This window comes from Ursus americanus, chromosome 3 (assembly GCF_024610735.1).
Source record: "Ursus americanus isolate L20-20 chromosome 3, mUrsAme1.1.p, whole genome shotgun sequence".
NCBI classification, from domain to species: Eukaryota; Metazoa; Chordata; class Mammalia; order Carnivora; family Ursidae; genus Ursus; species Ursus americanus.
In genome coordinates, this window is record NC_142129.1 from 15,405,466 (window position 1) to 15,419,176 (window position 13,711).

The window sequence follows — 13,711 nt, forward strand, 5'->3', positions numbered from 1 at the left end:
TTAAATCAAGGGTGTAACCATCACATCCCTTTGTAAAACCTTTTAATGGATTAAGGCAAAGGCAAGTTAATCCTTTCAGTTAGACGGAATGATCTGGAACAGTGGTAGGGGGGAGGGGAAGGATATTAACAGTGTGGTTCTCCCACTGGAGCTTGATAAACTTAGGAATGTTCAGTTAAGCCCAGCAGAATCATGGGACAAAAAAACCCAAAAAGTATAGAAAACCTCAAAAAGTGTAACTAGAAGTGTGGGATGGGATTATTGGCGTTTTCATTTAACTGGACCAAATAGGTAAGAAGTTGACCAGAGTGGTGACAAAAGAACCAACATCTTAGACTAAAAGATAAGATATAAAATCGTCCTTAGTCTCCAACCTTCTGTCAGCAGGAAAGAGGTTAAGAAAGCTACTCAATCCCCAAGGAAGGCATATTCTCCAGTGATCTTTTCAAACATAGCTGAGGAGCAAAATAGAAAAGGAAGGAAATGCAAAAGGTGGAACCAAGGGTCACAGTAAGTTATAGACGGTAAACCTTTTCAAGGAGCTACTTGATGCTAAAATGGACCAGTATCTGCGATGTATTTCCTACTCATTCCCTTTTCAAATGGGAATATATTGTGTGTGTCCTGTACCGATTCACCATTGTATCATGGGTGTATAAGGGATAAAGAGTTTATACTTCTAACTCACAGGTATAGTGAATCAGATTATTGCTTGTCAAATAATTGCTCCTCTCCACTTTTCCCTTGTGAGGGTGTGTATTTCTCTGTCCTAATGACTTTGAACATGGCCTTACATTGTGATCTGTGAACATATGAACATGTAACTTGCTTTGGCCAATGGAATGTAAATGTAGATAATATATGTAAAGGCTTCAAATGTTGTACCTTTGGCTTGTGCTCCTGTGCTCCTGTAAACTGTCACAGAGTGAGCATGTCTCTTGCACCAAGAAAATGTGGAAACGCCTGAAACAGAGCTGAGTCAAACTTGAGTGAAAACAGAGATGTTTGTTGCTTTAAGCTACTGAGGTTAGGAGTGTTTGTTACACATCATTATTGCATTAATAGCTGACTAATACACTAATTCTTTAGAAGAAGAGAAGCTACATCTGGATATGATGTAGTGAATCCAGATATCATTCCAAATGTAGGGTCTATCATGATTTGAGCTTGATAATACAATTAGATGAGACTTTTGGGTTGTTCATTTGGGGGCGTGGTGAATGTGCCTGAGAAGAATAAATTAAGTATTTAAGGGCCATAAAGTATACGATGGTAGCCGCTAGTGCTATGCACTGTGTTGTCCCCCCTCTTCCAGGCATATGGTAGAATTGCATCTGATGGCCCCTTGTGACTGTGTGGGGTCAAGTAACTAGAACTGACAAATGAATTGTGAGCAGAAGTGACGTGTATTTGCTAATGCAAGAACCTCAAAGGTTTTTTTTTTTTTTTTTTTTTTTTTCATTTTTGCACAGTGACTGGTATTCCAGATAATGGCTGTTCTATCAGCCTGGGTCCTGAGCAAGGACATTGTTGACAAAAGCGGAGCCTACAAACACCCAGTGGAAGTGTGGCATTAGTGATAGATAACACTTTGTTGTGTTAAGCTCACTAGGATTCTGTAGCAGGGGGCAAAATCATCTTTCCCATCTATTTTTGGATTTGGTGTCTCGATGTGGGATAGCTGGGTTGATATTTTCCTAATATACTCAAACTGGTTTCATTGCAGCCTGTTAACATTTTGCTCATTCAATGCCCATGCTCCGTTGGTTATTAAATTTTGAACATCATCCCTGCGGCTGACCAAAAATAATGCAAAGTGCATAGTACACTAGCATAATGTACATTTTTGAGCATGGAGAATATCAGTTTATTTCCTTTAAAAATGTAATTCTTGAATTACATTGTTGGTATAGAATCCCGAAAGAAGGCACATCGTCTCACATTACCATAGTACTAAGTAGTGTAGATAAAACCTGGGCTGAGACTGTGTAAGCTCTATCCTAAGAGTCTACCAAATCAGGTATATTTGATGTGAAGATGGAGATCCAAGTGTTTCCCTGTCCCTTTGTTAAACAGTACTGGGAGCAGGCATACTTTCCATTCCCCAAGTTAAACAGTTCTGAGACTCAACATACTTCCTGTCCCTGAGCTAAACAATTCTAGGATGAGGAATATACTCATCTCCTTGCTAACTAATACTAAAAATAAGTAGAAACAAATTAGCTGCTTGCTATAGGGCATACTTTATGAATCAACAAATAAGTGTTTCTTAAGACTAAAATATACAAATCAAGGGTACCTGGCTGGCTCAGTCAGTAGAGCATGTGACTCTTGATCTTGGGGTTGTGAGTTCGAGCCCCATGTTGGGTGTAGACATTACTTAAAAATAAAATCTTAAAAAAAAAAAAAGCAACACCCAACAGATCAATATTTCCTTGCCTTACTGTACCCAACAGTCCAAAGTTATGCAGTAATCTATGCCCAATCCTCAATAGTTCCCCACTTTGTAAGGCCTATTTTTTTTTAAGATTTTATTTATTTATTTGACAGAGAGGGAGACAGCCAGGGAGAGAGGGAACACAAGCAGGGGGAGTGGGAGAGGAAGAACCAGGCTCCCAGCGGAAAACCTGATGTGGGGCTCGATCCCATAACGCCGGGATCACGCCCTGAGCCAAAGGCAGACGCTCAACAACTGAGCCACCCAGGCGCCCCATGTAAGGCCTACTTTAAACATCTCCCAGTCCAGGCACTAAAATTCTAAATATATCCTGTCTTAATCTCCCATTCTGAGAAACTCCCATTCTGAGACTCTGGCAAGGTCATGTTCTGCTTCATTGCAGTGAGTCTAATAAAATTATCTCCCCTTGATCTAATAGGGTTTTCTGACAGTTAAAAAAAAAGATTTTATTTATTTTTTTGAGAAAGAGACAGAGCTTGAGCGGGTTGGGGGTGCGGAGAGGGCGCGGGAGGGAGCACAGTGAGAGGGAGTGTGGGGAGGGGGAGCCGAGGAGAGGCAGAGGCAGAAGAACAAGCAGACTTCCTGCTGAGCACAGAGCCTGATGCGGGGCTCCATCCCAGAACCCCGAGATCATGACTTGAGCCCAAATCAGAGCTTAACCGACTGAGCCACCCAGGTGTCCCCAGTTTTCTGACAGTTTTTTAAGGAGTCAGCTGACCAAATTGCTTTCATAAGTGTGAAGTTTCACTAGCATGCATGGGTGTGATGAAACCCTTTTATCAAGGCTAATATTAAATATTATTGTATTGGGAAATCTTTGCTTATTTGACAGGGAAAAAAGTAGTATTGTTTTAATTTTAAACTCAGATTACTCTTCAGTTCAAACACATTTCAAGTTTTAAGTATTCCATCTAGCAAATGTGGACCTAAAATTAAGGTCCAGCATCATGTGATGCCTTGAAATCTGGTGAAATTAGGATGGCCTTCCATGGACTAAATCAAGTTCCCCAACTCCATTCTGCTCTCAAGGATAAGGTCTTCTAGCTCAAACAAGCCACCTTATCAGAGGAACTAGGTATAGTTCCTGCATATCCTTGAGTAGTGGGCTTTAGTTCCCTGCCAGTGAGTGGAATTATTCATGGAAGCCAATTACATCCTCCCGCAGGAACCAAGAGGCAAGCCACCCTCTTGATACCGCAAAGCCTCCCTTCCTTGGCATCTCGTTGTTCACTGTTCCGGACAACAAGCCCTGTGTTGTCCTTGCCTGGTGTGTCTTCCTTCTCTAGGCTGTGATTATGTGACACTAGTAAACTGCTGTCGGTATCACCTGCCCAGGTGAAAGGAGGGTGTCCAGGGTCAGGAGTTGTGTCTTCAGCCAACGTCATGACCCCAGCGGCAGAGGATGTGATCAATACAGTACCTCAATATTTATTGTGTTCCTACATGTTCAAGCAGCGTGCCGGTTGTGAGGTCACCATAGTGAACAACGCAGACTTACTGTGCCCTCAGAGATCTTATAGATTCGTGGGGCTCCTGGGTGGCACAGCGGTTAAGCGTCTGCCTTCGGCTCAGGGCGTGATCCCGGCGTTATGGGATCGAGCCCCATGTCAGGCTCCTCTTATAGGAGCCTGCTTCTTCCTCTCCCACTCCCCCTGCTTGTGTTCCCCCTCTCGCTGGCTGTCTCTATCTCTGTCAAATAAATAAATAAAATCTTAAAAAAAAAAGAGAGATCTTATAGATTCGTGAGATAGACACTAAACAAATAGTTACACAATAATATATGATTAAAATTGTGCTAAGTGCTATGAAGGAAAATGTAAGGGTGCTTTTGTGAATGGTTTATGTCTTTTGAGCACCTACCTTGGCTTCTTGGTGTTCGTCATGTTGATTTATTTGCGCTAATAACATAGTTAAGAGGTAAACCTTCGTCAAATTTCTTGTGTTTAGTTTTCTTTGCAGCTTAAGTTTTGTATTTTATAATATAGATGATTTTAATCTTATGTTGTCACATTGATCAATCTTTTTCCTCCTGATTGTTTTTGTTACTTTTACTCCCCTTCAGAAATTTGATCGCTATTTAATTTTGTACATAAATTTTTTTATTTGAAAGGAAATATATGCATATATATTACATTCCCATGCAAAAAGAAAAAGTCAAATAGCACAAAAGAATACAAAATGAAAAGTCGGATTGCTTTCCAACTCAGATCTCCAGACACATCAACGGGTCTCAAGTACTCTTTTAGAATTTTCTGTGCACATATGGGTGTATACCCTTTAAGCAATGCTAGCCTATTACAAACTGTCTTCTGCCCCTTATTTCTTTTACTTAATGATATACCTAGGAACTTTCTAGATTCATCTGTGGATTTGGAGCCCATTTTTAAAAATAGCTACACAGTTTTCCACTGAACATCTCAGAATGAACAACTATGAATCCAGTCTCTTGGGTTACATAGTAGGCTGCTATGAACCATCTTGTAAATATGTCTTTGTATACGTATGCAAGAACACCACCAATGGTTAAATTTTCAAAACTTGAATTGCTGGGTTGAAACAGTTGTTTATTAAGATCCTCTCTATATTAAGAAAATTAGTATTTCGCCAAATAATGTCATCATTAGTTTTTCCCGGTTTGTCATTAAAGTTCATTTGTGATACTTTTGGCCGTACTGAAAATTTAAGTGTTTATGGAGTCCAATTTATCAATCTTTTCCTTTTTAGTTTCTGGGATTTGTGTCTTGTTTAGATATATATCAAGATTAATTTATGGGTTTTTTCTACTACTTTTAAGATTTCATTTTTAGATTTAAAATTTTGATTCGTGTAAAGCTTATTTTGGCGTAAAGAATGAGATAGGGAGCCAAGTTAATTTTTTTCCAGATGGATTCTCAGCGTCTCAACACCATTTATTACAAATCAATTTTTCCCTACTATTTGGTATGTTGCCTTTAGCTTATACTAAATTCCCATATACATTTAGATCTCTTTCTATAGATTATATGTTGTTCTATCTGTTTGTTTATTCATGCACGGGGACTTAACCTTTTAAATTACTGTTCTTTATAAGACATTCTATACATCAATTTTTATTCCATCTGGAATCAATTTTGGTCATGATGTCATGCGAGAATCTAAATGCTAAATGAAGTCACACTGTAGACAGAAAGAAAGTTCAAGAAAAGGGAGGTGGTAGGTATAGATCTCTCATTGTTTGTAAAATTAGTTCATGAAAGGGTGGGAAAAGAGAAAGTATAGCTTACAACTATGGGATTTTTGTCGATTTATTACTAAAAATACATTATGGTGTTTATTATTATTAACAATATAATAAATTAATATTGGTGTTACTATATGACCATTTGATCACTTTTTCTGTCCCTATAGTTCTTCGAAATTGTTAATATTAAATTTTACTATCTGGATGGGGCTCCTGGGTGGCTCATTTGGTTAAGCATCCCATTCATGATTTCAGCTCAGCTCGTGATCTCATGGGTCATGAGATCGAGGCTTCGTGTCAGGCACCGCACTTGGCGGGGGGGGGGGGCACTGCTTAGGATTCTCTCCCTCTCCCTCTGCCCTTCCCCTAACTTGCACAGGCATGTGCACACGCTCTCTCTCTCTCTCAAATAAATAAATAAATCTTTTAAAAAATTAAATTTTGCTATCTGGGTCAATACAGAAGAGTCTACCCTGTTATTGCTCTACACCACCCTTCTCCTTTTATAGTCTTGTCTTTCCTGTTTTTATATTTTTTGTTAAAAAAGATTGAAATACAAGACAAAATGTTTGAATTTTGCCACAGGGCTCCAAGGAGGAGCAGTAACATGATGTAACAGAAGTATGTGGAGCTGAGCCCAGAATCTTTGACCAACAGATTCAACTTGGCTATAATTGTAAGTATTAACTTCCTTTTAATGAAGTACAAAATGAACTATAGCTCTAAAGAAAACAGAAGCTTTAAGCATTGGTAGAGTTTCAACATAAGACTACAAAAGAAAATGACATTAGGTTGCCTCTTCCTGTAGGGGTAGAGCTTACTTTTCCAAGGTACACAACAGTGTAGGGGTGATTCCAGCTGCAATTTTTGTTGCAGACCATTCATGGCAATTTCCACTACCGAGACTGGGAACGCCAAATACTGACTTTCTTAATCTTTCTTAACCTTGTAGTCAGTTGTGGCTGATATAACATAGAGACTGTTACTTTTCTGATGAACGAGAATGCTACAAATTAAATGTGTCCTTCTGAAATTCCTATGTTGAAATTGAATCCTCAGTATGATGGTGTTAGGAGGTATTCGTGATGTAATTAGGTCATGAGGGTGGAGCTCTGGTGAACGAGATTAGTGCCCTTATAAAAAAGACCACAGAGAACAATATTGTTCCTTTGGCCATGTGAAGACACAATGAGAAGATAGCCATCTGCAGTGGGCTCTCACCAGAAACCACATCTGCCAATGTCGCCATGTTGGATTTCCTAGGCTCCACAACCGTGAGGAATAAATGTTAAAACTACCCACTCGATGGTGTTTTTGTTAGAGCAGCCCAAGCAGACTAAGACTGGGATCGATGTGGCTGAAACCACCTTGAAGCTGGGGGTGCAGGAGCACAAGAGCATCTGGCTCTGGGGGTCCCAAATAGGATAGTTTCAGCCACTCACCACTGTCAGAATCCAAAGGCAGAGAACGGAGTGGTGGTGAAACAAAGATTTATTTCAATGAGGCTACCACCAGAAGACAGTAGACTAGCGTCTCAAAGAGTGTCTCCAAAGTGCCGAAAATACTTCTAGGTTTATATAAGGAAGATGTGGGACAAAGGTCAGTGAGTGAGTGCAGGTGGGCAGTGAAGATCAAGTCGATCATTGCCTTGGAATCGGTCATGGGCACAGTCTTGTTGGCTCAGGGCGGTCTGCATTGCTTGAGGGGTAGTTTCAGTTTCCATCATGGGATACTTTGCCTGAAGTGTCTTTTGCCAGAGTTGAGACCTGCTAGAAAGAAGAACCCAACTGGAAAGTCTGACATCAAAATGGACGCAGCTGAATTCCTCTTTCATGAAGACTTCAATATGAAGACCCTAGCTGCATGATATAGGTGATAAATTCTCTTTAAATTATCTGAGGAAAAGTGTTAAGAAAATTCACAGAGCTAAAAAGCAGTCTCAAGAAATGCTCTATTCTTGCCACTCATTTTCTGTCAGATGGAGAATGAAACAAAATTTCTTTGAGTGTTTTTTTGAACTGGTTTCAAGTTTAAAAAGCTCTTTATCCCAAGATTACGACAGACATTTGCCTGGAATTTTTTCATTTTATAGCTTTCTTGTGTACATTTTATGTTTAACATTTTAATTTGACCGGAATTAATTTTTGATCATACTGTTATGATGTGAGAGAGAGATCAAACTTTGTTATTCCAATAGAAAGATATTGTCCCCAGCTGTAGATTGAATAATTGATCCTTTCTCCATTTATTTGAGCTGCCACCATTCATCACTCAATTATCATATACATGAGTATGTATATATACATGGATACATATCCACTCATTTATATACTCAATTATCATATACATGAGTCTGTTTCTGGATTTGCATTGTGTTGCCACAATGAAAGTACAGATTTCCATGCCTGTACGATACCGTGTTAGCCACAGTACCTTTGACTTCAGTTTTCAGAAGTTATTGTCATGTACCTAGGTGTGGATTTCTTTGCCTTGGGATTTGCCCAGCTTCTTTAATCTGTAGGTTTATGCCTTTTCCCAAAGTTGGCAACTTTCTGACCACTGTTTGACTATTTTTTCAGCCCCCCATTACTTCTCTTTTTCTGGGGACCCAGCAGTGAGATCTTTTGTTATTGTCCCATGAGTCCCTCAGGCTCTCTTGGTCCCCCCCCCCCCCCAGGTCTTTTGTATTTCTGTTGCTCAGTAAGTAAATTCTAGTAGCTGGTGTTCTCATTTGGTCTTCTGTCATTTGCCCTCTACTGCTGAGTCCACCCAGTGAGTTTTTATTTCTGTCATTATAGTTTTTAGTTTTATAACTTCCTTTTTTTTTTTTTGAGAGAGAGAGGATGTGAGCCAGGGTGGGAGTGAGGGGTGGTCAGAGGGAGAGAATCTCAAGCAGGCTCCATGCCCAGTGTGGAGCCCAACACAGGGCTCAGTCTCATGACCCTGAGATCCTGACCTGAGCTGAAATCCAGTCAGATGCTAAACTGACTGAGCCATCCAGGTGCCCCTATAATTGCCATTTTTAAAAACTTATATTTCTTTGTTGATATTTTCTATTGTTTTATTTGTTCCATGAAAACTTATAATTGCTTCTAAGAGCATTTTTTTTTTATGATGGCTGCTTTAAAATCTTCGTCAGATCATTCCAATATTTGATTCATCTCTGTATTGGCAGTTGATTGTCTTTTCTCATCCAATTTGGGATTTTCCTGGTTCTTGGTATGGTGAGTGTTGTCTATTGTATCCTAGGCATTTGGGATATTGTTAGGAGAATCTGAATCCTATTTAAATCTCATATTTTAGCAGGCAATTAAGATGTAGGTCTTGGCTTACTTTTGTGGGTTGTGGTTCCAATGACAATTTAATTTTTAGAGCTCTTACAGTGCTATTCTTGTCTGCTTAGTTCACCTGAGGCTGCTGGGGCTCCTTTTGTCCCCTGCTGGGGCCTCCTGCTGGGGCCCAATACCCTTCTCTGGTCCTGGCACTGCTAGGTAGGCAATAGAGACACCAGCTGGCCCCCAGGAGGAGAGCAGTCCCTGGGTTGGCTGGTGCTGGCAGGATCCCACTCAATCCCTATTGGTGCCTTGCATGGGGGTGAGGAGAGCTTCCCTGGGCCTACCATTGCTTCTAGCCAGGGGGTGGAGGAGTGGAGGATGCTGGGGGCCCATGGGAGGGAAAGTGTTCTCCTACTTCTGCCCTCTGGGCTGCCAGCTATTGGTGGGCTTCTCCTCGGATCTCTGTTGGTGCCTCGGACAGGGAAGAGCCTACCTGATTGACCTTGCGCTCCAGGGACATAGGCGAGGCACAACTGCTTCTATCCATCTTAGTTTTAACTGCGGCTCTTTAACAAAAAGATTAACAAGACAAATGGTTTATTAATGTGTGCCCTGCATGTCATGGTGGGAAAAAGTTAATCGAAAGTAAGTTAAAATGGCAGTTTAGAATTTCAGCTTATATACAAAGAATGCATTTGTAAAGGACAAAGAGGAGCAGTTTTAATCTTCTAAGGGCGGAGAACTGTGGGAAGGTAAATATGTGGGAGGAAACCAATAGTCTGTTTGCCGGTTCTTCTAGTTCATCTCTGGGCGAAGAGGAGTCTTCAGTGAAAGAATGAAATCTTTAGGCAGAAGAGGAGGAGATTTTACTGCCTTGGCTGTTTTTTAATAGCCTTCAGCTCAAAATAATTTTATGTCAAAAAGGCATACTTTGGGGTGCCATATTGTGGTTTCCTTTAGGGGAAAAGAGGCTGTGAAATGGCATCCTTGGGTTGCCTTCTGCCCAAGGGGGAGGACCAGGAAGGTGCTGGCCTGCTGCTGGTTGTTTTGGAGTGATGGGCAAGGTCCCTGCCAGGTGTCTGCTGGGCTGCCCCTTTTCCGCTCCCTGTGCCAGAGGGAGTGAGACAGGGAAACCGAAGGGACCCCATGAAAAAAAACCCTGTTTTTTTCTTTGCTCCTTTTCCTGCCTTTAGTCTTATTAGGACCTGCACCCCCAGCCTACACATGCCTTAATGTATGCCCCTCTTGTAAAGGTCAAGGAGTTAATGATTTCTTTGGAGTCTTCTAGCACAATAGATAATATCTAAGGAATGTCTGGGCGAAGTTGTTGTGAATGTTTCTCAAGACCACTGACTCCAAATACCTTGATGCCAAGACCCCTGGCTCCAGGGCATAATTGACTTATAGAGGACACCTGAGCACTCATCCTTGTTCGACCAGTTCTTGGATGCCTGAGAGGACACCTGCACCAGACCACAATCACCAATAAAAATCCAATACTACAAGCAAGGGGAGTCTCCCTCCTTTCCTTTCTGAGTCTTCAGGGTGCTCCATTTGTATCTTTCTATATACGTCTTCAATACAATTCTGCTTTCACCTTCTGCTGGCTCTCATTTGCTTTCCATCCTGCGTGAAGCCAATGACCTCTCGGTTCGTCCTGCAGGACCCCCTCCAGTTCCTTGAAACTTAGCTGCCTCCATCAGGAGAACGGTGTTCTTGAAGCTTCTTTTTGATCAATGACTGCTGGAGTTCCAGCCTGCAGTTCTCCCCAGTGCTCAGTTTGAGGTATATGGGAGACAAATAGAAAACTCAGGGAACTCGTGGCCTTGTTGTTCTTCCAGTCCTGAGGTCCCTAGGCAGTTTGCCTTCTTTTTTTCATCTTTTAGAATCCCCACTAACAAACTTGACCAAGCTCTGCATGGCTTCCTGCAGACTAAACCTTGTCCTTGGGACAACACAGCCCCCCTTAAGTTCCAGCTTGGAAAATCTCAAGGCTGCCAAAAGAATGAACTGTTTCTTCCAGCCAAAACCTGATGATAGGAACCTGTTTTTCCTCTCCTTTGAGCATTTGCTTTAGAAAACTTGCTCTTCTAAACCCTTTCTCTGTTTCTTTGTGATGTATATGTACGGTCTACAACCCAGCAACTTTTTTCTCAAGGACTTGGGAGACTTTTTTTTTTTTTTAATGTAATCACTGAGAAGGATAAGGCCAGTTAGCAGAGTTAGATGGCCTCCTCAGAGCCCTTGACATCCTTCAGTACTTTTCCTTTAGCATACACATGGTTTTTGTGGGTGAGGAATACAGGAGGGCTCACTAAGTGGGTTCGGCTTGGGGTCTCTCATGAGGTTACCATCAGATAGTGGCTGGCGCTGGCTCAACAGAGGGCTAGAGCAGCTGGGGGCTGGCTGGGCAACTCTATCTCTTCCTGTCGTCTTGGGGTCTCACTCTGATCTCTCACTGGGGCTGGTCTCAGCCCCAGGACAGTTGGACTCCTTACATGGCAGCTGCAGACTTCAAGGACAAGTATTCCAGTGAGCAGGGCAGAGGCCACACTGCCTTTTCTGATCTAGCTTTGAAAGTCAAGTGGCATCCCTTCCAGTGAATTCTAAATAGAATGTTACAGATGTTCCAAGTGAGTCACACATCTACCCAGAGTAAGGGGGAGGAAAAGCAAACCCATTGCATGATGGAAGAATGTCAAGGTCACATTGTAGTTGAGCCTGAGGAATGGGAGATAATGCCGTGACCATTTTTGGGAAATGCAATTTGCTTCAATTATCTACTTTTCAAGTATTCTGATTTAATATGCTATAGTCTTTTCTATCCACAAATGGAAATGCTTCTTTGCCCCTACATTTTCTGTGGGAACTGTAGATTCTCTCCCTTATTTGTGAGAGTTTACAAAATCGCAGGCATGTGTCCAGGGCCTATAAAGCTAGGAGAAATAGGCCTTAGGAACACTGTTAGAAATCTGTGTGTTTGAGAACTTTTTTTACCCAATTCATATTCTGGGCAACAGCAACGGCATACCACCTTTATTATTAGTTCTAGCATTCAACTAGAATGCTTTTTCTTTTTTCCATTTTAAAAATAAAGCAATAAAAATTGGTAGTGAGATAGAAAAATGGATAACATTAATTTTTCCGTCCTTGAAAGTAATTACATACTCACTGAGGAAAGTTGAGAAAATAGAGATAAGGTAAAAAGAAGAAAATAAAATCAGCAGTGTTGAGTTTGAACTTCAAAAAACTTTAATTAAGACTCACAACAATTTCTTGATAAGAGACAACATTTTTTTCCCCCCTGTAAGGCTATTTAGGGAAAGACAATAATACACAAAGGTAAGGTTTTGTGTTTTTTTTTTTTTTTAAGATTTTAAAAATCCGCACCTTCTCCCACCTTTAATTACCCTGAGAATATCAACAAAAGAAGATAAAGATATTTTCCCCCATGGAGATAAATTCCAAGTCTAAGTCTGGATGACTTTCGGGGGCTCCTGAGCAGATGAGCATACCTGGAAGGGTGTTCTCATGGAATCGTGAAGAGAAAAAGGTAGTTTGTGAAGCAGTTCCACTTTATAGGGACCAGACGTTGAGATGCTTGAATTTTTTTTCCTTCTTAACTGGGTTTGATTTGTGCATGATGGGATGGGCAGAAGCCTAGGCTACCAGGGGCAGCTGCTGGATCCTCACATAGGCTGAAGAACTCTCTTTGTCCATCTCCTTCTGTCTGCGCCATAGCCTGGACTCCTTGTATTTGACTTTAAACTTGGCACTGCAAATAGTTTTCTCTTTCAGTACTTTCTTAGTTCTAGACTCAGGTTTACATTTTTGGCAAGCACATTTTTTTTCTAATCATTTTCGTGTAGTCTGTTACAGAGCTAAATTTATACTGTATATAATCTCTATATTTTGACTGACGCAGTTTTCTTTTTTGATTTTAACACCCAATACCCCAAATTTACAAAGAGTGTCTGTATAGTATTTCTGACCCAGAGATGCAGTCACGCTCGAATATGGAGGATACAAAATTTGAGGCATTCAGGGATTGAAGAAATTTCCCCAATAATTTTCTACTGCAATGCTCAACTCCATCTACAAATACAACCAACATTAACATTGGGCTCTATATTTTTTTCAGTCATATATTTCCCTGCAATTTTCTTTCTAGGTATTTGGGATTACATTGAATACACTACTTTGTAACCTGCCCTTTTCCATGTTTTCCAAGTCCATATAAATAGACTTCTACAATAATTTTTTAATGGCTACGTTATAAGCTACTGCAATTTATTTCATTAATCAATTTACTATTAGACATTTTGGTTATGTCCAGTTTCTCACTATTATCAAAAACAGTGAGATAAACATACTTTAAAAAAATGTTTTTGCACAGCCATTATACTTTCTTAAAATAATGTGGAATTTCTGGGTTAAAGGGCGTGCAAAAATTTAAGTCTTTTGATTTGTATAGCCAAGTGGCCCTCTAAAGTACTTAAAATATTTGGAGTTTCTCCCACTGATTTCCCCCGTGTATCAACAGTACTGCATACTACTTTAAAAAAACAACAGCAGCAACAACAACAAAAACCCTTTGAATCTGATAGGAAAAAAAGGTACCCAAAATAAAATCCAGTTCTTGCAGGGTTACAAAGTTTTGCATGTTCCAATGGTCTTGCGTGTCTGCTATGAGCCTGCTTCTTCCTCTCCCACTCCTCCTGCTTGTGTTCCCTCTCTCGCTGGCTGTCTCTATCTCTG

The 13,711-nt window shown here is 40.6% G+C and overlaps 1 long non-coding RNA gene across 1 annotated transcript in view; it reads left to right on the top strand.

Moving 5' to 3' along the window:
- The window catches only part of LOC123789551 (uncharacterized), a 35,936-nt gene extending 29,612 nt beyond the window's left edge, over positions 1 to 6,324 (top strand). Inside the window, exon 6 of the long non-coding RNA XR_006778836.2 lies at positions 6,264 to 6,324. This is a non-coding gene — a long non-coding RNA (uncharacterized LOC123789551). The remainder of the gene's footprint in view (positions 1 to 6,263) is intronic.
- Positions 6,325 to 13,711: the final 7,387 nt, after the last annotated feature.